The sequence below is a fragment of the Oncorhynchus keta genome, chromosome 35 (genome assembly GCF_023373465.1).
Source record: "Oncorhynchus keta strain PuntledgeMale-10-30-2019 chromosome 35, Oket_V2, whole genome shotgun sequence".
In the NCBI taxonomy this organism is placed as follows: domain Eukaryota; kingdom Metazoa; phylum Chordata; class Actinopteri; order Salmoniformes; family Salmonidae; genus Oncorhynchus; species Oncorhynchus keta.
Window position 1 is genome coordinate 65739745 of NC_068455.1, and position 26892 is coordinate 65766636.

The 26892-nt window shown below is 44.8% G+C and overlaps 1 protein-coding gene and 1 long non-coding RNA gene across 3 annotated transcripts in view; one reads left to right on the plus strand and one right to left on the minus strand.

Annotated features, from left to right (window-relative positions):
• LOC118368854 (lysine-specific demethylase 6B-like) overlaps positions 1-26892 on the plus strand; it is a 253417-nt gene that overhangs the window by 149630 nt on the left and 76895 nt on the right. The window lies entirely within an intron of this gene.
• On the minus strand, positions 3315-9837 carry LOC127916070 (uncharacterized). The gene is made up of 3 exons (XR_008093291.1): positions 9636-9837; positions 6853-6939; positions 3315-3862 (listed from the first exon to the last, which is right to left on the minus strand). It is a non-coding gene; the product is annotated as an uncharacterized LOC127916070 (long non-coding RNA).

Consider the following 26892-nt stretch of genomic DNA (forward strand, 5'->3'; position numbering starts at 1 on the left):
ATGTAGCTATACTAGACTGGTTCTCCCTCCACCTCCTCTCTAATGTATCTATACTAGACTGGTTCGCACTCTTACTCTCTAATGTATCTATACTAGACTGGTACTCCCTCCTCCTCTCTAATGTAGCTATACTAGACTTGTTCTCCCTCCTCCTCCTCTCTAATGTATGTATACTACACTGGTTCTCCCTCCTCCTCCTCTCTAATGTAGCTATACTAGACGTGTTCTCCCTCCTCCTCCTCACTAATGTATCTATACTACACTGCTTCTCCCTCATCCTCCTCTCTAATGTAGCTGTACTTGACTGGTTCTACCTCCTCCTCTCTAATGTATCTATGCTTGACTTGTTCTCCCTCCTCCTCCTCTCTAATGTATCTCTACTATACTGGTTCTCCCTCCTCCTCCTCTCCAATGTATCTATGCTTGACTGGTTCTCCCTCCTCCTCCTCTCTAATGTATCTATGCTAGACTGGTTCTCCCTCCTCCTCTTTAATGTAGCATTACTAGACTGGTTCTCCCTCCTCCTCTCTATTGTAGCTATACTAGACTTGTTCTCCCTCCTCCTCCTCTCTAATGTATCTATACTAGACTGGTTCGCACTCTTACTCTCTAATGTATCTATACTAGACTGGTACTCCCTCCTCCTCTCTAATGTATCTATACTAGACTGGTTCTCCCTCCTCCTCCTCTCCAATGGAGCTGTACTAGACTGGTTCTCCCTCCTCCTCTCTAATGTATCTATGCTTGACTGGTTCTCCCTCCTCCTCCTCTCTAATGTATCTATGCTAGACTGGTTCTCCCTCCTCCTCTTTAATGTAGCATTACTAGACTGGTTCTCCCTCCTCCTCTCTATTGTAGCTATACTAGACTTGTTCTCCCTCCTCCTCCTCTCTAATGTATCTATACTAGACTGGTTCGCACTCTTACTCTCTAATGTATCTATACTAGACTGGTACTCCCTCCTCCTCTCTAATGTAGCTATACTAGACTTGTTCTCCCTCCTCCTCCTCTCTAATGTATCTATACTAGACTGGTTCTCCCTCCTCCTCCTCTCCAATTGAGCTGTACTAGACTGGTTCTCCCTCCTCAACCTCTCCAATGTATCTATGCTTGACTGGTTCTCCCTCCTCCTCCTCTATAATGTATCTATACTAGACTGGTTCTCCCTCCTCCTCTTTAATGTAGCATTACTAGACTGGTTCTCCCTCCTCCTCTCTATTGTAGCTATACTAGACTTGTTCTCCCTCCTCCTCCTCACTAATGTATCTATACTACACTGCTTCTCCCTCCTCCTCCTCTCTAATGTAGATATACTAGACTGGTTCTCCCTCCTCCTCCTCTCTAATGTATCTATACTAGACTGGTTCGCACTCTTACTCTCTAATGTATCTATACTAGACTGGTTCTCACTCCTCTATTCAAATGTAGCTATACTAGACTTGTTCTCCCTCCTCCTCCTCTCTAATGTATCTCTACTATACTGGTTCTCCCTCCTCCTCCTCTCTAATGTAGCTGTACTAGACTGGTTCTCCCTCCTCCTCCTCTCTAATGTATCTATGCTTGACTGGTTCTCCCTCCTCCTCCTCTCTAATGTATCTCTACTATACTGGTTCTCCCTCCTCCTCCTCTCTAATGTAGCTGTACTAGTCTGGTTCTCCCTCCTCCTCCTCTCTAATGTATCTATGCTTGACTGGTTCTCCCTCCTCCTCTTTAACGTAGCATTACTAGACTGGTTCTCGCACGTCCTCCTCTCTTATGTATCTATACTAGACTGGTTCTCCCTCCTCCTCCTCTCTAATGTAGCTGTACTAGACTGGTTCTCCCTCCTCCTCCTCTCTAATGTATCTATGCTTGACTGGTTCTCCCTCCTCCTCCTCTCTAGTGTAGATTTACTAGACTGATCCTCACTCCTCCTCTCTAATGTATCTATACTAGACTGGTTCTCCCTCCTCCTCCTCTCTAATGTATCTATACTAGACGTGTTCTCCCTCCTCCTCTTTAATGTAGCATTACTAGACTGGTTCTCGCACGTCCTCCTCTCTTATGTATCTATACTAGACTGGTTCTCCCTCCTCCTCCTCTCTAATGTATCTATACTAGACTGGTTCACACTCTTACTCTCTAATGTATCTATACTAGACTGGTACTCCCTCCTCCTCTCTAATGTATCTATACTAGACTGGTACTCCCTCCTCCTCTCTAATGTAGCTAAACTAGACTTGTTCTCCCTCCTCATCCTCTCTAATTTATCTATACTACACTGGTTCTCCCTCCTCCTCCTCTCTAATGTATCTATACTAGACTGGTTCGCACTCTTACTCTCTAATGTATCTATACTAGACTGGTACTCCCTCCTCCTCTCTAATGTAGCTATACTAGACTGGTTCTACCTCCTCCTCCTCTATAATGTATCTATACTAGACTGGTTCTCCTCCTCCTCTTTAATGTAGCATTACTAGACTGGTTCTCCCTCCTCCTCTCTATTGTAGCTATACTAGACTTGTTCTCCCTCCTCCTCCTCACTAATGTATCTATACTACACTGCTTCTCCCTCCTCCTCCTCTCTAATGTAGATATACTAGACTGGTTCTCCCTCCTCCTCCTCTCTAATGTATCTATACTAGACTGGTTCGCACTCTTACTCTCTAATGTATCTATACTAGACTGGTTCTCACTCCTCTATTCAAATGTAGCTATACTAGACTTGTTCTCCCTCCTCCTCCTCTCTAATGTATCTCTACTATACTGGTTCTCCCTCCTCCTCCTCTCTAATGTAGCTGTACTAGACTGGTTCTCCCTCCTCCTCCTCTCTAATGTATCTATGCTTGACTGGTTCTCCCTCCTCCTCCTCTCTAATGTATCTCTACTATACTGGTTCTCCCTCCTCCTCCTCTCTAATGTAGCTGTACTAGACTGGTTCTCCCTCCTCCTCCTCTCTAATGTATCTATGCTTGACTGGTTCTCCCTCCTCCTCCTCTCTAATGTAGCTATACTAGACGTGTTCTCCCTCCTCCTCTTTAATGTAGCATTACTAGACTGGTTCTCGCACGTCCTCCTCTCTTATGTATCTATACTAGACTGGTTCTCCCTCCTCCTCCTCTCTAATGTAGCTGTACTAGACTGGTTCTCCCTCCTCCTCCTCTCTAATGTATCTATGCTTGACTGGTTCTCCCTCCTCCTCCTCTCTAGTGTAGATTTACTAGACTGATCCTCACTCCTCCTCTCTAATGTATCTATACTAGACTGGTTCTCCCTCCTCCTCCTCTCTAATGTATCTATACTAGACGTGTTCTCCCTCCTCCTCTTTAATGTAGCATTACTAGACTGGTTCTCGCACGTCCTCCTCTCTTATGTATCTATACTAGACTGGTTCTCCCTCCTCCTCCTCTCTAATGTATCTATACTAGACTGGTTCACACTCTTACTCTCTAATGTATCTATACTAGACTGGTACTCCCTCCTCCTCTCTAATGTATCTATACTAGACTGGTACTCCCTCCTCCTCTCTAATGTAGCTATACTAGACTTGTTCTCCCTCCTCATCCTCTCTAATGTATCTATACTACACTGGTTCTCCCTCCTCCTCCTCTCTAATGTATCTATACTAGACTGGTTCGCACTCTTACTCTCTAATGTATCTATACTAGACTGGTACTCCCTCCTCCTCTCTAATGTAGCTATACTAGACTTGTTCTCCCTCCTCCTCCTCTCTAATGTATGTATACTACACTGGTTCTCCCTCCTCCTCTCTAATGTAGCTATACTAGACGTGTTCTCCCTCCTCCTCCTCACTAATGTATCTATACTACACTGCTTCTCCCTCATCCTCCTCTCTAATGTAGCTGTACTTGACTGGTTCTACCTCCTCCTCTCTAATGTATCTATGCTTGACTTGTTCTCCTCCTCCTCCTCTCTAATGTATCTATGCTTGACTGGTTCTCCCTCCTCCTCCTCTCTAATGTATGTATACTACACTGGTTCTCCCTCCTCCTCCTCTCTAATGTAGCTATACTAGACGTGTTCTCCCTCCTCCTCCTCACTAATGTATCTATACTACACTGCTTCTCCCTCATCCTCCTCTCTAATGTAGCTGTACTTGACTGGTTCTCCCTCCTCCTCCTCTCCAATGTATCTATGCTTGACTGGTTCTCCCTCCTCCTCCTCTTTAATGTAGCATTACTAGACTGGTTCTCCCTCCTCCTCTCTATTGTAGCTATACTAGACGTGTTCTCCCTCCTCCTCCTCTCTAATGTATCTATACTAGACTGGTTCGCACTCTTACTCTCTAATGTATCTATACTACACTGGTACTCCCTCCTCCTCTCTAATGTAGCATTACTAGACTGGTTCTCCCTCCTCCTCTCTATTGTAGCTATACTAGACTTGTTCTCCCTCCTCCTCCTCTCTAATGTATGTATACTACACTGGTACTCCCTCCTCCTCTTCTCTAATGTAGCTATACTAGACTGGTTCTCCCTCCTCCTCCTCTCTAATGTATCTATACTAGACTGGTTCGCACTCTTACTCTCTAATGTATCTATACTAGACTGGTTCTCACTCCTCCATTCAAATGTAGCTATACTAGACTTGTTCTCCCTCCTCCTCCTCTCTAATGTATCTCTACTATACTGGTTCTCCCTCCTCCTCTCTAATGTAGCTGTACTAGACTGGTTCTCCCTCCTCCTCCTCTCTAATGTATCTATGCTTGACTGGTTCTCCCTCCTCCTCCTCTCTAATGTATCTCTACTATACTGGTTCTCCCTCCTCCTCCTCTCTAATGTAGCTGTACTAGACTGGTTCTCCCTCCTCCTCCTCTCTAATGTATGTATACTAGACTGGTTCTCCCTCCTCCTCCTCTCTAATGTAGCTATACTAGACGTGTTCTCCCTCCTCCTCTTTAATGTAGCATTACTAGACTGGTTCTCGCACGTCCTCCTCTCTTATGTATCTATACTAGACTGGTTCTCCCTCCTCCTCCTCTCTAATGTATCTATACTAGACTGGTTCACACTCTTACTCTCTAATGTATCTATACTAGACTGGTACTCCCTCCTCCTCTCTAATGTAGCTATACTAGACTTGTTCTCCCTCCTCCTCCTCTCTAATGTATCTATACTACACTGGTTCTCCCTCCTCCTCCTCTCTAATGTATCTATACTAGACTGGTTCGCACTCTTACTCTCTAATGTATCTATACTAGACTGGTACTCCCTCCTCCTCTCTAATGTAGCTATACTAGACTTGTTCTCCCTCCTCCTCCTCTCTAATGTATCTATGCTTGACTGGTTCTCCCTCCTCCTCCTCTCTAATGTATCTATACTAGACTGGTTCTCACTCCTCCTTTCTAATGTATCTATACTACACTAGTTCTCCCTCCTCCTCCTCTCTAATGTATCTATACTACACTGGTTCTGCCTCCTCCTCTCTAATGTATCTATACTAGTAGACTGGTTCTCCCTCCTCCTCCTCTCTAATGTTGCTTTACTAGACTGATCCTCAATCCTCCTCTCTAATGTATCTATACTTGACTGGTTCTCTCTCCTCCTCCTCTCTAATGTATCTCTACTATACTGGTTCTCCCTCCTTCTCCTCTCTAATGTAGCTGTACTAGACTGGTTCTCCCACCTCCTCCTCTCGAATGTATCTATGCTTGACTGGTTCTCCCTCCTCCTCCTCTCTAATGTAGATTTACTAGACTGATCCTCACTCCTCCTCTCTAATGTATCTATACTAGACTGGTTCTCCCTCCTCCTCCTCTCTAATGTAGCAATACTAGACGTGTTCTCCCTCCTCCTCTTTAATGTAGCATTACTAGACTGGTTCTCGCCGTCCTCCTCTCTAATGTATCTATACTAGACTGGTTCACACTCTTACTCTCTAATGTATCTATACTAGACTGGTTCTCCCTCCTCCTCCTCTCTAATGTATCTATACTAGACTGGTTCACACTCTTACTCTCTAATGTATCTATACTAGACTGGTTCTCCCTCATCCTCCTCTCTAATGTAGCTGTACTTGACTGGTTCTACCTCCTCCTCTCTAATGTATCTATGCTTGACTTGTTCTCCCTCCTCCTCCTCTCTAATGTATCTATACGAGACTGGTTCTCCCTCCTCCTCCTCTATTATGTAGCTATACTAGACTGGTTCTCCCTCCACCTCCTCTCTAATGTATCTATACTAGACTGGTTCGCACTCTTCCTCTCTAATGTATCTATACTAGACTGGTTCTCCCTCCTCCTGCTCTCTAATGTATCTATACTAGACTGGTTCTCCCTCCTCCTCCTCTCCAATGGAGCTGTACTAGACTGGTTCTCCCTCCTCCTCCTCTCCAATGTATCTATGCTTGACTGGTTCTCCCTCCTCCTCCTCTCTAATGTATCTCTACTATACTGGTTCTCCCTCCTCCTCCTCTCTAATGTAGCATTACTAGACTGGTTCTCCCGTCCTCCTCTCTTATGTATATATACTAGACTGGTTCTCCCTCCTCCTCCTCTCTAATGTATCTATCTATACTAGACTGGTTCACACTCTTACTCTCTAATGTATCTATACTAGACTGGTACTCCCTCCTCCTCTCTAATGTAGCTATACTAGACTTGTTCTCCTCCTCATCCTCTCTAATGTATCTATACTACACTGGTTCTCCCTCCTCCTCCTCTCTAATGTATCTATACTAGACTGGTTCGCACTCTTACTCTCTAATGTATCTATACTAGACTGGTACTCCCTCCTCCTCTCTAATGTAGCTATACTAGACTTGTTCTCCCTCCTCCTCCTCTCTAATGTATGTATACTACACTGGTTCTCCCTCCTCCTCCTCTCTAATGTAGCTGTACTTGACTGGTTCTACCTCCTCCTCTCTAATGTATCTATGCTTGACTTGTTCTCCCTCCTCCTCCTCTCTAATGTATCTATACGAGACTGGTTCTCCCTCCTCCTCCTCTCTAATGTAGCTATACTAGACTGGTTCTCCCTCCACCTCCTCTCTAATGTATCTATACTAGACTGGTTCTCACTCTTACTCTCTAATGTATCTATACTAGACTGGTACTCCCTCCTCCTCTCTAATGTATCTATGCTTGACTGCTTCTCCCTCCTCCTCATCTCTAATGTATCTATACTAGACTGGTACTCCCTCCTCCTCTCTAATGTAGCTATACTAGACTTGTTCTCCCTCCTCCTCCTCTCTAATGTATCTATGCTTGACTGGTTCTCCCTCCTCCTCCTCTCTAATGTATCTATACTAGACTGGTTCTCCCTCCTCCTCTTTAATGTAGCATTACTAGACTGGTTCTCCCTCCTCCTCTCTATTGTAGCTATACTAGACTTGTTCTCCCTCCTCCTCCTCTCTAATGTATCTATACTATACTGGTTCTCCCTCCTCCTCTCTAATGTAGCTATACTAGACTTGTTCTCCCTCCTCCTCCTCTCCAATGTATCTATACTAGACTGGTTCGCACTCTTACTCTCTAATGTATCTATACTAGACTGGTTCTCACTCCTCCATTCAAATGTAGCTATACTAGACTTGTTCTCCCTCCTCCTCCTCTCTAATGTATCTCTACTATACTGGTTCTCCCTCCTCCTCCTCTCTAATGTAGCTGTACTAGACTGGTTCTCCCTCCTCCTCCTCTCTAATGTATCTCTATTATACTGGTTCTCCCTCCTCCTCCTCTCTAATGTAGCTGTACTAGACTGGTTCTCCCTCCTCCTCCTCTCTAATGTATCTATGCTTGACTGGTTCTCCCTCCTCCTCCTCTCTAATGTAGATTTACTAGACTGATCCTCACTCCTCCTCTCTAATGTATCTATACTAGACTGGTTCTCCCTCCTCCTCCTCTCTAATGTAGCTATACTAGACGTGTTCTCCCTCCTCCTTTAATGTAGCATTACTAGACTGGTTCTCGCACGTCCTCCACTCTTATGTATCTATACTAGACTGGTTCTCCCTCCTCCTCCTCTCTAATGTATCTATACTAGACTGGTTCACACTCTTACTCTCTAATGTATCTATACTAGACTGGTACTCCTCCTCCTCTCTAATGTAGCTATACTAGACTTGTTCTCCCTCCTCCTCCTCTCTAATGTATCTATACTACACTGGTTCCCCTCCTCCTCCTCTCTAATGTATCTATACTAGACTGGTTCGCACTCTTACTCTCTAATGTATCTATACTAGACTGGTACTCCCTCCTCCTCTCTAATGTACCTATACTAGACTTGTTCTCCCTCCTCCTCCTCTCTAATGTATGTATACTACACTGGTTCTCCCTCCTCCTCCTCTCTAATGTAGCTATACTAGACGTGTTCTCCCTCCTCCTCCTCACTAATGTATCTATACTACACTGCTTCTCCCTCATCCTCCTCTCTAATGTAGCTGTACTTGACTGGTTCTACCTCCTCCTCTCTAATGTATCTATGCTTGACTTGTTCTCCCTCCTCCTCCTCTCTAATGTATCTATACGAGACTGGTTCTCCCTCCTCCTCCTCTCTAATGTAGCTATACTAGACTGGTTCTCCCTCCACCTCCTCTCTAATGTATCTATACTAGACTGGTTCTCCTCTTACTCTCTAATGTATCTATACTAGACTGGTACTCCCTCCTCCTCTCTAATGTAGCTATACTAGACTTGTTCTCCCTCCTCCTCCTCTCTAATGTATCTATACTACACTGGTTCTCCCTCCTCCTCTCTCTAATGTATCTATACTAGACTGGTTCTCCCTCCTCCTCCTCTCCAATGGAGCTGTACTAGACTGGTTCTCCTCCTCCTCCTCTCCAATGTATCTATGCTTGACTGGTTCTCCCTCCTCCTCCTCTCTAATGTATCTCTACTATACTGGTTCTCCCTCCTCCTCCTCTCTAATGTAGCTGTACTAGACTGGTTCTCCCTCCTCCTCCTCTCTAATGTATCTATGCTAGACTGGTTCTCCCTCCTCCTCCTCTCTAATGTAGCTATACTAGACTGTTCTCCTCCTCCTCTTTAATGTAGCATTACTAGACTGGTTCTCCCGTCCTCCTCTCTTATGTATCTATACTAGACTGGTTCTCCCTCCTCCTCCTCTCTAATGTATCTATCTATACTAGACTGGTTCACACTCTTACTCTCTAATGTATCTATACTAGACTGGTACTCCCTCCTCCTCTCTAATGTAGCTATACTAGACTTGTTCTCCCTCCTCCTCCTCTCTAATGTATCTATACTACACTGGTTCTCCCTCCTCCTCCTCTCTAATGTATCTATACTAGACTGGTTCTCCCACTCTTACTCTCTAATGTATCTATACTAGACTGGTACTCCTCCTCCTCTCTAATGTAGCTATACTAGACTTGTTCTCCTCCTCCTCCTCTCTAATGTATGTATACTACACTGGTTCTCCCTCCTCCTCCTCTCTAATGTAGCTATACTAGACGTGTTCTCCCTCCTCCTCCTCACTAATGTATCTATACTACACTGCTTCTCCCTCATCCTCCTCTCTAATGTAGCTGTACTTGACTGGTTCTACCTCCTCCTCTCTAATGTATCTATGCTTGACTTGTTCTCCCTCCTCCTCCTCTCTAATGTATCTATACGAGACCGGTTCTCCCTCCTCCTCCTCTCTAATGTAGCTATACTAGACTGGTTCTCCCTCCACCTCCTCTCTAATGTATCTATACTAGACTGGTTCGCACTCTTACTCTCTAATGTATCTATACTAGACTGGTACTCCCTCCTCCTCTCTAATGTATCTATGCTTGACTGCTTCTCCCTCCTCCTCATCTCTAATGTATCTATACTAGACTGGTTCTCCCTCCTCCTCCTCTCCAATGGAGCTGTACTAGACTGGTTCTCCCTCCTCCTCCTCTCCAATGTATCTATGCTTGACTGGTTCTCCCTCCTCCTCCTCCTCTCCAATGTATCTATGCTTGACTGGTTCTCCCTCCTCCTCCTCTCTATGTATCTATACTAGACTGGTTCTCCCTCCTCCTCTTTAATGTAGCATTACTAGACTGGTTCTCCCTCCTCCTCCTCTCCAATGTATCTATGCTTGACTGGTTCTCCCTCCTCCTACTCTCTAATGTATCTTTACTACACTGGTTCTGCCTCCTCCTCATTTCTAATGTATCTATACTAGACTGGTTCTCCCTCCTCCTCTCTAATGTAGCTATACTAGACTGGTTCTCCCTCCTCCTCCTCTCTAATGTATCTATACTAGACTTGTTCTCCCTCCTCCTCCTCTCTAATGTATCTCTACTATACTGGTTCTCCCTCCTCCTCCTCTCTAATGTAGCTGTACTAGACTGGTTCTCCCTCCTCCTCCTCTCTAATGTATCTATGCTTGACTGGTTCTCCCTCCTCCTCCTCTCTAATGTATCTCTATTATACTGGTTCTCCCTCCTCCTCCTCTCTAATGTAGCTGTACTAGACTGGTTCTCCCTCCTCCTCCTCTCTAATGTATCTATGCTTGACTGGTTCTCCCTCCTCCTCCTCTCTAATGTAGATTTACTAGACTGATCCTCACTCCTCCTCTCTAATGTATCTATACTAGACTGGTTCTCCCTCCTCCTCTCTAATGTATCTATACTAGACTTGTTCTCCCTCCTCCTCCTCTCTAATGTAGCTGTACTAGACTGGTTCACACTCTTACTCTCTAATGTATCTATACTAGACTGGTACTCCCTCCTCCTCTCTAATGTAGCTATACTAGACTTGTTCTCCCTCCTCCTCCTCTCTATGTGTATGTATACTACACTGGTTCTCCCTCCTCCTCCTCTCTAATGTAGCTATACTAGACGTGTTCTCCCTCCTCCTCCTCACTAATGTATCTATACTACACTGCTTCTCCCTCATCCTCCTCTCTAATGTAGCTGTACTTGACTGGTTCTACCTCCTCCTCTCTAATGTATCTATGCTTGACTTGTTCTCCCTCCTCCTCCTCTCTAATGTATCTATACGAGACTGGTTCTCCCTCCTCCTCCTCTCTAATGTAGCTATACTAGACTGGTTCTCCCTCCACCTCCTCTCTAATGTATCTATACTAGACTGGTTCGCACTCTTAGAATGTATCTATACTAGACTGGTACTCCCTCCTCCTCTCTAATGTATCTATGCTAGACTGCTTCTCCCTCCTCCTCATCTCTAATGTATCTATACTAGACTGGTTCTCCCTCCTCCTCCTCTCCAATGGAGCTGTACTAGACTGGTTCTCCCTCCTCCTCCTCTCCAATGTATCTATGCTTGACTGGTTCTCCCTCCTCCTCCTCCTCTCCAATGTATCTATGCTTGACTGGTTCTCCCTCCTCCTCCTCTCTAATGTATCTATACTAGACTGGTTCTCCCTCCTCCTCTTTAATGTAGCATTACTAGACTGGTTCTCCTCCTCCTCCTCTCCAATGTATCTATGCTTGACTGGTTCTCCCTCCTCCTCCTCTCTATTGTAGCTATACTAGACTTGTTCTCCCTCCTCCTCCTCTCTAATGTATCTATACTAGACTGGTTCGCACTCTTACTCTCTAATGTAGATATACTAGACTGGTTCTCCCTCCTCCTCCTCTCTAATGTATCTATACTAGACTTGTTCTCCCTCCTCCTCCTCTCTAATGTATCTCTACTATACTGGTTCTCCCTCCTCCTCCTCTCTAATGTAGCTGTACTAGACTGGTTCTCCCTCCTCCTCCTCTCTAATGTATCTATGCTTGACTGGTTCTCCCTCCTCCTCCTCTCTAATGTATCTCTATTATACTGGTTCTCCCTCCTCCTCCTCTCTAATGTAGCTGTACTAGACTGGTTCTCCCTCCTCCTCCTCTCTAATGTATCTATGCTTGACTGGTTCTCCCTCCTCCTCCTCTCTAATGTAGATTTACTAGACTGATCCTCCTCCTCCTCTCTAATGTATCTATACTAGACTGGTTCTCCTCTTCCTCCTCTCTTATGTATCTATACTAGACTGGTTCTCCCTCCTCCTCCTCTCTAATGTATCTATACTAGACTGGTTCACACTCTTACTCTCTAATGTATCTATACTAGACTGGTACTCCTCCTCCTCTCTAATGTAGCTATACTAGACTTGTTCTCCCTCCTCCTCCTCTCTAATGTATCTATACTACACTGGTTCCCCCTCCTCCTCCTCTCTAATGTAGCTATACTAGACTGGTTCTCAGTCCTCCATTCTAATGTAGCTATACTAGACTTGTTCTCCCTCCTCCTCCTCTGTAATGTAGCTTTACTACAATGGTTCTCACTCCTCCTCATCTCTAATGTATCTATACTACACTGGTTCTCCCTCCTCCTCCTCTGTAATGTAGCATTACTAGACTGGTTCTCCCTCCTCCTCTCGAATGTAGCTTTACTAGACTGGTTCTCCCACCTCCGCCTCTCTAATGTAGCTGTACTTGACTGGTTCTACCTCCTCCTCTCTAATGTATCTATGCTTGACTGATTCTCCCTCCTCCTCTCTAATGTAGCTACACTAGACTGGTTCTCAGTCCTCCATTCTAATGTAGCTATACTAGACTTGTTCTCCCTCCTCCTCCTCTCTAATGTATCTATACTAGACTTGTTCTCCTCCTCCTCCTCTCTAATGTATGTATACTACACTGGTTCTCCCTCCTCCTCCTCTCTAATGTAGCTATACTAGACTGTTCTCCCTCCTCCTCCTCACTAATGTATCTATACTACACTGCTTCTCCCTCATCCTCCTCTCTAATAGACTGCTTCTCCCTCATCCTCCTCTCTAATGTAGCTGTACTTGACTGGTTCTACCTCCTCCTCTCTAATGTATCTATGCTTGACTTGTTCTCCCTCCTCCTCCTCTCTAATGTATCTCTACTATACTGGTTCTCCCTCCTCCTCCTCTCTAATGTATCTATGCTTGACTGGTTCTCCCTCCTCCTCCTCTCTAATGTATCTATGCTAGACTGGTTCTCCCTCCTCCTCTTTAATGTAGCATTACTAGTTGGTTCTCCCTCCTCCTCTCTCTAATGTAGCTATACTAGACTGGTTCTCCCTCCTCCTCCTCTCTAATGTATCTATACTAGACTGGTTCTCACTCTCCTCCTCTCTAATGTATCTATACTAGACTGGTACTCCCTCCTCCTCTCTAATGTATCTATACTAGACTGGTTCTCCCTCCTCCTCTCCAATGTTCTCTGGTTCTCCTCCTCCTCCTCTCCAATGTATCTATGCTTGACTGGTTCTCCCTCCTCCTCCTCTCTAATGTATCTATACTAGACTGGTTCTCCCTCCTCCTCTTTAATGTAGCATTACTAGACTGGTTCTCCCTCCTCCTCTCTATTGTAGCTATACTAGACTGGTTCTCCCTCCTCCTCCTCTCTAATGTATCTATACTAGACTGGTTTGCACTCTTACTCTCTAATGTATCTATACTAGACTGGTACTCCCTCCTCCTCCTCTAATGTAGCTATACTAGACTTGTTCTCCCTCCTCCTCCTCTCTAATGTATCTATACTAGACTGGTTCTCCCTCCTCCTCCTCTCCAATTAGCTGTACTGACTGGTTCTCCCCTCCTCCTCAACCTCTCCAATGTATCTATGACTGGTTCTCCCTCCTCCTCCTCTATAATGTATCTATACTAGACTGGTTCTCCCTCCTCCTCTTTAATGTAGCATTACTAGACTGGTTCTCCCTCCTCCTCTCTCTTGTAGCTATACTAGACTTGTTCTCCCTCCTCCTCCTCACTAATGTATCTATACTACACTGGTTCTCCCTCCTCCTCCTCTCTAATGTAGATATACTAGACTGGTTCTCCCTCCTCCTCCTCTCTAATGTATCTATACTAGACTGGTTCGCACTCTTACTCTCTAATGTATCTATACTAGACTGGTTCTCACTCCTCCTTCTAATGTAGCTATACTAGACTTGTTCTCCCTCCTCCTCCTCTCTAATGTATCTATACTAGACTGGTTCTCCCTCCTCCTCCTCTCTAATGTAGCTGTACTAGACTGGTTCTCCCTCCTCCTCCTCTCTAATGTATCTATACTAGACTGGTTCTCCCTCCTCCTCCTCTCTAATGTAGCTGTACTAGACTGGTTCTCCCTCCTCCTCCTCTCTAATGTAGCTATACTAGACTGGTTCTCCCTCCTCCTCCTCTCTAATGTATCTTTACTACACTGGTTCTCCCTCCTCCTCCTCTCTAATGTAGCTATACTAGACTGTTCTCCCTCCTCCTCTTTAAATGTAGCTATACTAGACTGGTTCTCCCTCCTCCTCTCTTAATGTATCTATACTAGACTGGTTCTCCCTCCTCCTCCTCTCTAATGTAGCTGTACTAGACTGGTTCTCCCTCCTCCTCCTCTCTAATGTATCTATGCTTGACTGGTTCTCCCTCCTCCTCCTCTCTAATGTATCCTCCCTCCTATCTCTAATGTATCTATACTAGACTGGTTCTCCCTCCTCCTCCTCTCTAATGTAGCTTTTCTAGACGTGTTCTCCTCCTCCTCTTTAATGTAGCATTACTAGACTGGTTCTCCACGTCCTCCTCTCTGATGTATCTATACTACACTGGTTCTGCCTCCGCCTCCTCTCTAATGTAGCTATACTAGACTGGTTCTCACTCCTCCATTCTAATGTAGCTATACTAGACTTGTTCTCCCTCCTCCTCCTCTCTAATGTATCTATACTAGACTGGTTCTCACTCCTCCATTCTAATGTAGCTATACTAGACTTGTTCTCCCTCCTCCTCCTCTCTAATGTATCTATACTACACTGGTTCTGCCTCCTCCTCTCTAATGTATCTATACTAGACTGGTTCGTACTCTTACTCTCCAATGTATCCATACTGGACTGGTACTCCCTCCTCCTCTCTAATGTAGCTATACTAGACTTGTTCTCCCTCCTCCTCCTCTCTAATGTATCTATACTACACTGCTTCTCCCTCCTCATCCTCTCTAATGTAGCTATACTAGACTTTTCTCCCTCCTCCTCACTAATGTATCTATACTACACTGGTTCTCCCTCATCCTCCTCTCTAATGTAGCTGTACTTGACTGGTTCTACCTCCTCCTCTCTAATGTATCTATGCTTGACTTGTTCTCCTCCTCCTCCTCTCTAATGTATCTATGCTTGACTGGTTCTCCCTCCTCCTCCTCTCTAATGTATGTATACTACACTGGTTCTCCCTCCTCCTCCTCTAATGTAGCTATACTAGACGTGTTCTCCCTCCTCCTCCTCACTAATGTATCTATACTACACTGCTTCTCCCTCATCCTCCTCTCTAATGTAGCTGTACTAGACTGGTTCTCCCTCCTCCTCCTCTCCAATGTATCTATGCTTGACTGGTTCTCCCTCCTCCTCCTCTCTAATGTATCTATGCTAGACTGGTTCTCCCTCCTCCTCTTTAATGTAGCATTACTAGACGTGTTCTCCCTCCTCCTCCTCTCTAATGTATCTATACTAGACTGGTTCGACTCTTACTCTCTAATGTATCTATACTACACTGGTACTCCTCCTCCTCTCTAATGTAGCATTACTAGACTGGTTCTCCCTCCTCCTCTCTATTGTAGCTATACTAGACTTGTTCTCCCTCCTCCTCCTCTCTAATGTATGTATACTACACTGGTTCTCCCTCCTCCTCCTCTCTAATGTAGCTATACTAGACTGGTTCTCCCTCCTCCTCCTCTCTAATGTATCTATACTAGACTGGTTCTCACTCTCTCTAATGTATCTATACTAGACTGGTTCTCACTCCTCCATTCAAATGTAGCTATACTAGACTTGTTCTCCCTCCTCCTCCTCTCTAATGTATCTCTACTATACTGGTTCTCCCTCCTCCTCCTCTAATGTAGCTGTACTAGACTGGTTCTCCCTCCTCCTCCTCTCTAATGTATCTATGCTAGACTGGTTCTCCTCCTCCTCCTCTCTAATGTATCTCTACTATACTGGTTCTCCCTCCTCCTCCTCTCTAATGTAGCTGTACTAGACTGGTTCTCCCTCCTCCTCCTCTCTAATGTATCTATACTAGACTGGTTCTCCCTCCTCCTCCTCTCTAATGTAGCTTTTCTAGATGTGTTCTCCCTCCTCCTCTTTAATGTAGCATTACTAGACTGGTTCTCCCTCCTCCTCTCTTATGTATCTATACTAGACTGGTTCTCCCTCCTCCTCCTCTCTAATGTATCTATACTAGACTGGTTCACACTCTTACTCTCTAATGTATCTATACTAGACTGGTACTCCCCTCCTCCTCTCTAATGTAGCTATACTAGACTTGTTCTCCCTCCTCCTCCTCTCTAATGTATCTATACTACACTGGTTCTCCCTCCTCCTCCTCTCTAATGTATCTATACTAGACTGGTTCGCACTCTTACTCTCTAATGTATCTATACTAGACTGGTTCTCCCTCCTCCTCTCGAATGTAGCTTTACTAGACTGGTTCTCACTCCTCCATTCTAATGTATCTATACTAGACTGGTTCTCCCACCTCCTCCTCTCTAATGTAGCTATACTAGACTGGTTCTCAGTCCTCCATTCTAATGTAGCTATACTAGACTTGTTCTCCCTCCTCCTCCTCTCTAATGTATCTATACTACACTGGTTCTGCCTCCTCCTCTCTAATGTAGCTACACTAGACTGGTTCTCCCTCCTCCTCCTCTCTAATGTTGCTTTACTAGACTGATCCTCAATCCTCCTCTCTAATGTATCTATACTTGACTGGTTCTCTCTCCTCCTCCTCTCTAATGTATCTCTACTATACTGGTTCTCCCTCCTCCTCCTCTCTAATGTAGCTGTACTAGACTGGTTCTCCCTCCTCCTCCTCTCGAATGTATCTATGCTTGACTGGTTCTCCCTCCTCATCCTCTCTAATGTAGATGTACTAGAATGGTTCTCACTCCTCCTCCTCTCTAATGTATCTATACTACACTGCTTCTCCCACATCCTCCTCTCGAATGTAGCTGTACTTGACTGGTTCTACCTCCTCCTCTTTAATGTAGCAATACTACACTGGTTCTCCCTCCTCCTCCTCTCTAATGTAGCTTTACTAGACTGGTTCTCACTCCTCCTCCTCTCTAATGTATCTATACTAGACTGGTTCTCCCTCCTCCTCCTCCTCTCTAATGTAGATTTACTACACTGGTTCTCCGTCCTCCTCCTCTCTAATGTAGCTATACTAGACTGGTTCTCCCTCCTCCTCCTCTCTAATGTATCTATACTAGACTGGTACTCCCTCCTCCTCTCTAATGTAGCTATACTAGACTTGTTCTCCCTCCTCCTCCTCTCTAATGTATGTATACTACACTGGTTCTCCCTCCTCCTCCTCTCTAATGTAGCTATAATAGACGTGTTCTCCTCTCCTCCTCACTAATGCATCTATACTACACTGCTTCTCCCTCATCCTCCTCTCTAATGTAGCTGTACTTGACTGGTTCTACCTCCTCCTCTCTAATGTATCTATGCTTGACTTGTTCTCCCTCCTCCTCCTCTCTAATGTATCTATACGAGACTGGTTCTCCCTCCTCCTCCTCTCTAATGTAGCTATACTAGACTGGTTCTCCCTCCTCCTCCTCTCTAATGTATCTATACTAGACTGGTTCTCACTCTTACTCTCTAATGTATCTATACTAGACTGGTACTCCCTCCTCCTCTCTAATGTAGCTATACTAGACTTGTTCTCCCTCCTCCTCCTCTCTAATGTATCTATACTAGACTGGTTCTCCCTCCTCCTCCTCTCTAATGTAGCTTTACTAGACTGGTTCTCCCTCCTCCTCCTCTCTAATGTATCTATACTAGACTGGTTCTCCCTCCTCCTCCTCTCTAATGTAGCTTTACTAGACTGATCCTCACTCCTCCTCTCTAATGTGTCTATACTAGACTGGTTCTCCCTCCTCCTCCTCTCTAATGTATCTATACTAGACTGGTTCGCACTCTTACTCTCTAATGTATCTATACTAGACTGGTACTCCCTCCTCCTCTCTAATGTAGCTGTACTAGACTGGTTCTTCCTCCTCCTCCTCTCTAATGTATCTATAGTAGACTGGTTCTCCCTTCTCCTCCTCTCTAATGTATCTATACTAGACTGGTTCTCTTACTCTCTAATGTATCTATACTAGACTGGTACTCCCCTCCTCCTCTCTAATGTAGCTATACTAGACTTGTTCTCCCTCCTCCTCCTCTCTAATGTATGTATACTACACTGGTTCTCCCTCCTCCTCCTCTCTAATGTAGCTATACTAGACGTGTTCTCCCTCCTCCTCCTCACTAATGTATCTATACTACACTGCTTCTCCCTCATCCTCCTCTCTAATGTAGCTGTACTTGACTGGTTCTACCTCCTCCTCTCTAATGTATCTATGCTTGACTTGTTCTCCCTCCTCCTCCTCTCTAATGTATCTATACGAGACTGGTTCTCCCTCCTCCTCCTCTCTAATGTAGCTATACTAGACTGGTTCTCCCTCCTCCTCTCTAATGTAGCTATACTAGACTTGTTCTCCCTCCTCCTCCTCTCTAATGTATCTATACTACACTGGTTCTCCCTCCTCCTCCTCTCTAATGTAGCTATACTAGACTGGTTCTCCCTCCTCCTCCTCACTAATGTATCTATACTACACTGCTTCTCCCTCATCCTCCTCTCTAATGTAGCTGTACTTGACTGGTTCTATCTCCTCCTCTCTAATGTATCTATGCTTGACTTGTTCTCCTCCTCCTCCTCCTCTCTAATGTATCTCTACTATACTGGTTCTCCCTCCTCCTCCTCTCAATCATGCTTGACTGGTTCTCCCTCCTCCTCCTCTCTAATGTATCTATGCTAGACTGGTTCTCCCTCCTCCTCTTTAATGTAGCATTACTAGACTGGTTCTCCCTCCTCCTCTCTATTGTAGCTATACTAGACTTGTTCTCCCTCCTCCTCCTCTCTAATGTATCTATACTAGACTGGTTCTCTTACTCTCTAATGTATCTATACTAGACTGGTACTCCCTCCTCCTCTCTAATGTATCTATACTAGACTGGTTCTCCCTCCTCCTCTCCAATGGAGCTGTACTAGACTGGTTCTCCCTCCTCCTCCTCTCCAATGTATCTATGCTTGACTGGTTCTCCCTCCTCCTCCTCTCTAATGTATCTATGCTAGACTGGTTCTCCCTCCTCCTCTTTAATGTAGCATTACTAGACTGGTTCTCCCTCCTCCTCTCTATTGTAGCTATACTAGACTTGTTCTCCCTCCTCCTCCACTCTAATGTATCTATACTAGACTGGTTGGCACTCTTACTCTCTAATGTATCTATACTAGACTGGTACTCCCTCCTCCTCTCTAATGTAGCTATACTAGACTTGTTCTCCCTCCTCCTCCTCTCTAATGTATCTATACTAGACTGGTTCTCCCTCCTCCTCCTCTCCAATTGAGCTGTACTAGACTGGTTCTCCCTCCTCCTCCTCTCCAATGTATCTATGCTTGACTGGTTCTCCCTCCTCCTCCTCTATAATGTATCTATACTAGACTGGTTCTCCCTCCTCCTCTTTAATGTAGCATTACTAGACTGGTTCTCCCTCCTCCTCTCTATTGTAGCTATACTAGACTTGTTCTCCCTCCTCCTCCTCACTAATGTATCTATACTACACTGCTTCTCCCTCCTCCTCCTCTCTAATGTAGCTATACTAGACTGGTTCTCCCTCCTCCTCCTCTCTAATGTATCTATACTAGACTGGTTCTCCCTCCTCCTCCTCTCTAATGTAGCTATACTAGACTTGTTCTCCCTCCTCCTCCTCTCTAATGTATCTATACTACACTGGTTCTCCCTCCTCCTCCTCTCTAATGTAGCTTTACTAGACTGGTTCTCCCTCCTCCTCCTCTCTAATGTATCTATACTTGACTGGTTCTCCCTCCTCCTCCTCTCTAATGTAGCTGTACTAGACTGGTTCTCCCTCCTCCTCCTCTCTAATGTAGCTGTACTAGACTGGTTCTCCCTCCTCCTCCTCTCTAATGTAGCTTTACTAAACTGGTTCTCACTCCTCCTCTCTAATGTATCTATACTAGACTGGTACTCCCTCCTCATCTTTAATGGAGCATTACTAGACTTGTTCTCCCTCCTCCTCCTCTCTAATGTATGTATACTAGACTGGTTCTCCCTCCTCCTCCTCTCTAATGTAGCTATACTAGACTGGTTCTTCCTCCTCCTCCTCTCTAATGTATCTATACTAGACTGGTTCTCCCTCCTCCTCTCTAATGTAGCTATACTAGACTGGTTCTCCCTCCTCCTCCTCTCTAATGTATCTATACTACACTGGTTCTCCCTCCTCCTCCTCTGTAATGTAGCTTTACTAGACTTGTTCTCCCTCCTCCTCCTCTCTAATGTATCTATACTACACTGCTTCTCCCACATCCTCCTCTCGAATGTAGCTGTACTTGACTGGTTCTACCTCCTCCTCTCTAATGTATCTATGCTTGACTTGTTCTCCCTCCTCCTCCTCTCTAATGTATCTATACTAGACTGGTTCTCCCTCCTCCTCCTCTCTAATGTAGCTATACTAGACTGGTTCTCCCTCCTCCTCTCTAATGTAGCTATACTAGACTTGTTCTCCCTCCTCCTCCTCTCTAATGTATGTATACTACACTGGTTCTCCCTCCTCCTCCTCTCTAATGTAGCTATACTAGACGTGTTCTCCCTCCTCCTCCTCACTAATGTATCTATACTACACTGCTTCTCCCTCATCCTCCTCTCTAATGTAGCTGTACTTGACTGGTTCTACCTCCTCCTCTCTAATGTATCTATGCTTGACTTGTTCTCCCTCCTCCTCCTCTCTAATGTATCTATACTACACTGGTTCTCCCTCCTCCTCCTCTCTAATGTATCTATGCTTGACTTGTTCTCCCTCCTCCTCCTCTCTAATGTATCTATACTAGACTGTTTCTCCCTCCTCCTCTTTAATGTAGCATTACTAGACTGGTTCTCCCTCCTCCTCTCTAATGTAGCTATACTAGACTTGTTCTCCCTCCTCCTCCTCTCTAATGTATCTATACTAGACTGGTTCGCCTCTTACTCTCTAATGTATCTATACTAGACTGGTACTCCCTCCTCCTCTCTAATGTATCTATACTAGACTGGTTCTCCCCTCCTCCTCTCAATGGAGCTGTACTAGACTGGTTCTCCCTCCTCCTCCTCTCCAATGTATCTATGCTTGACTGGTTCTCCCTCCTCCTCCTCTCTAATGTATCTATGCTAGACTGGTTCTCCCTCCTCCTCTTTAATGTAGCATTACTAGACTGGTTCTCCCTCCTCCTCTCTATTGTAGCTATACTAGACTTGTTCTCCCTCCTCCTCCTCTCTAATGTATCTATACTAGACTGGTTCGCACTCTTACTCTCTAATGTATCTATACTAGACTGGTACTCCCTCCTCCTCTCTAATGTAGCTATACTAGACTTGTTCTCCCTCCTCCTCCTCTCTAATGTATCTATACTAGACTGGTTCTCCCTCCTCCTCCTCTCCAATTGAGCTGTACTAGACTGGTTCTCCCTCCTCCTCCTCTCCAATGTATCTATGCTTGACTGGTTCTCCCTCCTCCTCCTCTATAATGTATCTATACTAGACTGGTTCTCCCTCCTCCTCTTTAATGTAGCATTACTAGACTGGTTCTCCCTCCTCCTCTCTATTGTAGCTATACTAGACTTGTTCTCCCTCCTCCTCCTCACTAATGTATCTATACTACACTGCTTCTCCCTCCTCCTCCTCTCTAATGTAGATATACTAGACTGGTTCTCCCTCCTCCTCCTCTCTAATGTATCTATACTAGACTGGTTCTCACTCTTACTCTCTAATGTATCTATACTAGACTGGTTCTCACTCCTCTATTCAAATGTAGCTATACTAGACTTGTTCTCCCTCCTCCTCCTCTCTAATGTATCTCTACTATACTGGTTCTCCCTCCTCCTCCTCTCTAATGTAGCTGTACTAGACTGGTTCTCCCTCCTCCTCCTCTCTAATGTATCTATACTAGACTGGTTCTCCCTCCTCCTCCTCTCTAATGTATCTCTACTATACTGGTTCTCCCTCCTCCTCCTCTCTAATGTAGCTGTACTAGACTGGTTCTCCCTCCTCCTCCTCTCTAATGTATCTATGCTTGACTGGTTCTCCCTCCTCCTCTTTAACGTAGCATTACTAGACTGGTTCTCGCACGTCCTCCTCTCTTATGTATCTATACTAGACTGGTTCTCCCTCCTCCTCCTCTCTAATGTAGCTGTACTAGTCTGGTTCTCCCTCCTCCTCCTCTCTAATGTATCTATGCTTGACTGGTTCTCCCTCCTCCTCTTTAACGTAGCATTACTAGACTGGTTCTCGCACGTCCTCCTCTCTTATGTATCTATACTAGACTGGTTCTCACTCCTCCTCCTCTCTAATGTAGCTTTTCTAGACTGTTCTCCCTCCTCCTCTTTAATGTAGCATTACTAGACTGGTTCTCCACGTCCTCCTCTCTTATGTATCTATACTAGACTGGTTCTCCCTCCTCCTCCTCTCTAATGTATCTATACTAGACTGGTTCACACTCTTACTCTCTAATGTATCTATACTAGACTGGTACTCCCTCCTCCTCTCTAATGTATCTATACTAGACTGGTACTCCCTCCTCCTCTCTAATGTAGCTATACTAGACTTGTTCTCCCTCCTCATCCTCTCTAATGTATCTATACTACACTGGTTCTCCCTCCTCCTCCTCTCTAATGTATCTATACTAGACTGGTTCTCACTCTTACCTCTCTAATGTATCTATACTAGACTGGTTCTCCCTCCTCCTCTCTAATGTAGCTATACTAGACTTGTTCTCCTCCTCCTCCTCTCTAATGTATGTATACTACACTGGTTCTCCCTCCTCCTCTCTAATGTAGCTATACTAGACGTTTTCTCCCTCCTCCTCCTCACTAATGTATCTATACTACACTGCTTCTCCCTCATCCTCCTCTCTAATGTAGCTGTACTTGACTGGTTCTACCTCCTCCTCTCTAATGTATCTATGCTTGACTGGTTCTCCCTCGTCCTCCTCTCTAATGTAGCTATACTACACTGGTTCTCCCTCCTCCTCCTCTCTAATGTATGTATACTACACTGGTTCTCCCTCCTCCTCCTCTCTAATGTAGCTATACTAGACGTGTTCTCCCTCCTCCTCCTCACTAATGTATCTATACTACACTGCTTCTCCCTCATCCTCCTCTCTAATGTATCTATACTACACTGGTTCTCTAGAATGGTTCTCACTCCTCCTCCTCTCCAATGTATCTATAATAGACTGGTTCTTGCACGTCCTCCTCTCTTATGTAGCTATACTAGACTGGTTCTCCCTCCTCCTCTTTAATGTAGCATTACTAGACGTGTTCTCCCTCCTCCTCCTCTCTAATGTATCTATACTAGACTGGTTCGCACTCTTACTCTCTAATGTATCTATACTACACTGGTTCTCTCCCTCCTCCTCTCTAATGTAGCATTACTAGACTGGTTCTCCCTCCTCCTCTCTATTGTAGCTATACTAGACTTGTTCTCCCTCCTCCTCCTCTCTAATGTATGTATACTACACTGGTACTCCCTCCTCCTCCTCTCTAATGTAGCTATACTAGACTGGTTCTCCCTCCTCCTCCTCTCTAATGTAGCTTTACTAGACTGGTTCTCGCTCTTCCTCTCTAATGTATCTATACTAGACTGGTTCTCACTCCTCCATTCAAATGTAGCTATACTAGACTTGTTCTCCCTCCTCCTCCTCTCTAATGTATCTCTACTATACTGGTTCTCCCTCCTCCTCTCTAATGTAGCTGTACTAGACTGGTTCTCCCTCCTCCTCCTCTCTAATGTATCTATGCTTGACTGGTTCTCCTCCTCCTCCTCTCTAATGTATCTCTACTATACTTGTTCTCCCTCCTCCTCCTCTCTAATGTAGCTGTACTAGACTAGTTCTCCCTCCTCCTCCTCTCTAATGTATCTATACTAGACTGGTTCTCCCTCCTCCTCCTCTCTAATGTAGCTTTTCTAGATGTGTTCTCCCTCCTCCTCTTTAATGTAGCATTACTAGACTGGTTCTCCTCCTCCTCTCTTATGTATCTATACTAGACTGGTTCTCCCTCCTCCTCCTCTCTAATGTATCTATACTAGACTGGTTCTCCTCTTACTCTCTAATGTATCTATACTAGACTGGTACTCCCTCCTCCTCTCTAATGTAGCTATACTAGACTTGTTCTCCCTCCTCCTCCTCTCTAATGTATCTATACTACACTGGTTCTCCCTCCTCCTCCTCTCTAATGTATCTATACTAGACTGGTTCTCCCTCTCTTACTCTCTAATGTATCTATACTAGACTGGTTCTCCCTCCTCCTCTCTAATGTAGCTATACTAGACTTGTTCTCACTCCTCCTCCTTTCTAATGTAGCTATACTAGACTGGTTCTCCCTCCTCCTCCTCTCTAATGTAGCTATACTAGACTGGTTCTCACTCCTCCATTCTAATGTATCTATACTAGACTGGTTCTCCCTCCTCCTCCTCTCTAATGTAGCTATACTAGACTGGTTCTCACTCCTCCATTCTAATGTAGCTACACTAGACTGGTTCTCCCTCCTCCTCCTCTCTAATGTTGCTTTACTAGACTGATCCTCAAGCCTCCTCTCTAATGTATCTATACTTGACTGGTTCTCTCTCCTCCTCCTCTCTAATGTATCTCTACTATACTGGTTCTCCCTCCTTCTCCTCTCTAATGTAGCTGTACTAGACTGGTTCTCCCTCCTCCTCCTCTCGAATGTATCTATGCTTGACTGGTTCTCCCTCCTCCTCCTCTCTAATGTAGATTTACTAGACTGATCCTCACTCCTCCTCTCTAATGTATCTATACTAGACTGGTTCTCCCTCCTCCTCCTCTCTAATGTAGCTATACTAGACCTCCTCCTCCTCTTTAATGTAGCATTACTAGACTGGTTCTCCCTCCTCCTCTCTTATGTATCTATACTAGACTGGTTCTCCCTACTCCTCCTCTCTAATGTATCTATACTAGACTGGTTCACACTCTTACTCTCTAATGTATCTATACTAGACTGGTTCTCCCTCCTCCTCCTCTCTAATGTATCTATACTAGACTGGTTCACACTCTTACTCTCTCCTAGACTCTCCCTCCTCCTCTCTAATGTAGCTGTACTAGACTGGTTATCCCTCCTCCTCCTCTCTAATGTATCTATGCTTGACTGGTTCTCCCTCCTCCTCCTCCTCTCTAATGTAGATTTACTACACTGGTTCTCCGTCCTCCTCCTCTCTAATGTAGCTATACTAGACTGGTTCTCCCTCCTCCTCCTCTCTAATGTATCTATACTAGACTGGTACTCCCCTCCTCCTCTCTAATGTAGCTATACTAGACTTGTTCTCCCTCCTCCTCCTCTCTAATGTATGTATACTACACTGGTTCTCCCTCCTCCTCCTCTCTAATGTAGCTATAATAGACTGTTCTCCTCCTCCTCACTAATGCATCTATACTACACTGCTTCTCCCTCATCCTCCTCTCTAATGTAGCTGTACTTGACTGGTTCTACCTCCTCCTCTCTAATGTATCTATGCTGACTTGTTCTCCCTCCTCCTCCTCTCTAATGTATCTATACTAGACTGGTTCTCCCTCCTCCTCCTCTCTAATGTAGCTATACTAGACTGGTTCTCCCTCCTCCTCCTCTCTAATGTATCTATACTAGACTGGTTCGCACTCTTACTCTCTAATGTATCTATACTAGACTGGTTCTCCCTCCTCATCCTCTCTAATGTAGCTGTACTAGAATGGTTCTCCCTCCTCCTCCTCTCTAATGTATCTATACTACACTGGTTCTCCCTCCTCCTCCTCTGTAATGTAGCTTTACTAGACTGGTTCTCCCTCCTCCTCCTCTCGAATGTATCTATGCTTGACTGGTTCTCCCTCCTCATCCTCTCTAATGTAGATGTACTAGAATGGTTCTCACTCCTCCTCCTCTCTAATGTATCTATACTACACTGGTTCTCCCTCCTCCTCCTCTCTAATGTATCTATACTAGACTGGTTCTCCCTCCTCCTCCTCTCTAATGTAGCTTTACTAGACTGGTTCTCCCTCCTCTCTAATGTATCTATACTAGACGTGTTCTCCCTCCTCCTCTTTAATGTAGCATTACTAGACTGGTTCTCGCATGTCCTCCTCTCTTATGTATCTATATTAGACTGGTTCTCCCTCCTCCTCCTCTCTAATGTATCTATACTAGACTGGTTCACACTCTTACTCTCTAATGTATCTATACTAGACTGGTACTCCTCTCCTCTCTAATGTAGCTATACTAGACTTGTTCTCCTCCTCCTCCTCTCTAATGTATCTATACTACACTGGTTCTCCCTCCTCCTCCTCTAATGTATCTATACTTCACTGGTTCTCCCTCCTCCTCCTCTCTAATGTATCTATGCTTGACTGGTTCTCCCTCCTCCTCCTCTCTAATGTATGTATACTACACTGGTTCTCCCTCCTCCTCCTCTCTAATGTAGCTATACTAGACTGTTCTCCCTCCTCCTCCTCACTAATGTATCTATACTACACTGCTTCTCCCTCCTCCTCCTCTCTAATGTAGCTGTACTTGACTGGTTCTACCTCCTCCTCTCTAATGTAGCTATCTATGCTTGACTTGTTCTCCCTCCTCCTCCTCTCTAATGTATCTATACTAGACTGGTTCTCCCTCCTCCTCCTCTCTAATGTATCTATACTTGACTGGTTCTACCTCCTCCTCTCTAATGTAGCTATACTAGACTTGTTCTCCCTCCTCCTCCTCTCTAATGTATCTATACTACACAGGTTCTCCCTCCTCCTCCTCTCTAATGTATCTATGCTTGACTTGTTCTCCCTCCTCCTCCTCTCTAATGTATCTATACTAGACTGTTTCTCCCTCCTCCTCTTTAATGTAGCATTACTAGACTGGTTCTCCCTCCTCCACTTGAATGTAG